At 27.5% G+C, this 2,419-nt stretch overlaps 2 non-coding genes across 2 annotated transcripts; both read left to right on the top strand.

Annotated features, from left to right (window-relative positions):
- Positions 1 to 1,176: 1,176 nt before the first annotated feature.
- Trnas-aga lies at positions 1,177 to 1,258 on the top strand. Its single transcript has one exon. It is a non-coding gene; the product is annotated as a tRNA-Ser (tRNA).
- Positions 1,259 to 1,595: 337 nt separating this feature from the next.
- Positions 1,596 to 1,677, top strand: Trnas-aga. The gene has a single exon. It is a non-coding gene; the product is annotated as a tRNA-Ser (tRNA).
- Positions 1,678 to 2,419: the final 742 nt, after the last annotated feature.

Here is a 2,419-nt window from a genome sequence, read left to right as displayed (position 1 = left end):
GAAAATTAAAATTCGAAAATTTTTTCTAAAGCCTCCAGGGGACTTCGTTTTCGCACGAAAAAATTTTATGTGCCCTTATTGCATCCGGACCCACAATTGGTGTTTTAAATAAAAACCCATTATAATTTGAACAAAATTTTAGAATCTTTTAAGAATTGAGGATTATATTACAGTTTTTTCTTGGAAATTGGTATTTTCACAACAACAAAAAATATATATTTCAAGGAAAATACACAAATCAATAACAATATTAGATTATGTTGGTATTTCACATCGAAAATCGGTATGTTTTAGTAAAAAATCATTGGATTCAAAAAAATATTACAATTTTGTACGCAATGCTAGCTGGGTTAACCAAAAATGTCGATATATCAAATAAAATTTACAATTGGGAAAAATGTTTGATTATATTAAAATTTTTTACCAGAAATTGGTTATATTAAATAAAATAAAAAATTAGGTTTAAAAGAAGATTAAAAATCTCGAATAATTCTTTATAATATTATAGTGTTTTTCGTGTAAAATTTCTATTGTCATTAAAAAAATAGGTTTCAAATAATATTTACAATTTTTTAACAATATACCAGGAATTTTCACCGGAAATTCTTAAACAAAAATGCAACAATTTTCTTGTCTACATATTAGAAAAAAAATATGATATATTAATTTTGAAGTCAAGATATCAGTTTTCATCAAACATCAGGAATATTTTCCTTGTTTTTCTTTTCTATTTGTCGACATAACAGATACTATGAAATACAAAAATGTTGTGTTAATACTAATTTGATATGTTAATTGAAAAATTGCGTGAGAAAAATAAAATTAAAAATCGCTTCTTTAAATCGCGCGTTTTTTTCGGGTGTCCCTAAAAATATTATAGGAGGTTTTTATTGTAAATCCAACACATGCATTTTTTGTAAAATATTTTGATATTAAAAAAGAAAATTATTTAATACGATTTATAAGAAAAGTTCGATGGTAGACGTTTAATCTTGAAACTAGCCAAACCGCACATAAGTTATGAATGAAATATTTTAGCTTGCGATAAGGCAAAATGCAACGCTAAGAGAAATTATTGGCACGTTCGATTTTATGAAAGTAAGTGGTCTACTTTATTCCTGTTCAATTTCTCGCTACAAAATATCCCGTACCGACAATAAATTCTTTCACATATAAGCAGTCGTGGCCGAGTGGTTAAGGCGTCTGACTAGAAATCAGATTCCCTCTGGGAGCGTAGGTTCGAGTCCTACCGACTGCGAATTTTATTTTATTACAAAAAATAAATAAATTTACCCCGTTGATGTCAGATCTTCTTATTATAATTTTTGCCTTGAGAATTTTTTTATATACAAACTGTGAAACCATATTTTTCAGGGAGATTGATCAGCAATCTGGGTCAAAGCTGTGTTTCGGAATAAAAGTTTTATTGAAATAAATAACACGGGAATTCTAGATCAAACTAAAAATCTATACCTCCTCTCCCACAATACTCTCTTCCTTTCCGAGTTACGCTTACCCGAAAGGGAAACTGCTTTGACATAATAATATACAAGTAAATAATATCGCATGTCGAAAATAGATCTTCTCAAATGTAAGCAGTCGTGGCCGAGTGGTTAAGGCGTCTGACTAGAAATCAGATTCCCTCTGGGAGCGTAGGTTCGAGTCCTACCGACTGCGAAACATTTTTTATTTTAAAAAGTATATTTAACATGTTGGTTATCAGACGAACTGTTTAATTTCACTATGGAACCATATTTACTAATGCGTTTGAAAAAAAAATTGTTTTTTAATTTGAATACGCACACTAGCCCAAGTTTTACTTTTCTAGGGAACAAATAAAAAAATTGGGTATGTCTTTTTTGGCGTTTTTATTTTATTGGTGTCTTCAAAATGCATGCATTTAATCTGTATACATACAAAGTTATTTCCTTTTCCATTAAAATAATAATAAATAATTTAAAGAAAATTGGTGTGCTTATTTTTAATAAAAGTAATAATTTTTTCTTACGTGTTTCACCTTCTGTAATAACAAGTAAGTTTTTTAAATTTCCTTTTTTTATTTTGTAATTGACACACCGTTAATCAAATTCGTATAGAAAAATGTGAAAAAGTAAGCTAAAATTATTATTCTCCTTAACAAATAGTTTGCAGTTTTCTTTTAAATGAATATAAAAATTAAATTATCGAGTTCTGACCAACTCAAACTCCGACAAAAAAAACATTTTTTAATAAGGATAAGTACAATTTTCTCCCAATATTATAGTAATAAAGCCACCACAACCTTTAATTTTTAAAAATTCTAAAAGTTCAAAAATTATGGTGAGTTTTTGACATAAAGAGAATTTTAAGATAATTAATAATAAGAAATCAGTTTATCCAAATTTATGATTTTTTGAAATTTCAGAAGGAAATTATTGTT

The sequence above is a fragment of the Belonocnema kinseyi genome, chromosome 10 (genome assembly GCF_010883055.1).
Source record: "Belonocnema kinseyi isolate 2016_QV_RU_SX_M_011 chromosome 10, B_treatae_v1, whole genome shotgun sequence".
Classification (NCBI taxonomy): Eukaryota; Metazoa; Arthropoda; class Insecta; order Hymenoptera; family Cynipidae; genus Belonocnema; species Belonocnema kinseyi.
Note: the sequence above shows the minus strand (reverse complement) of the source record. Positions and strands in the feature narration are given on the sequence as shown.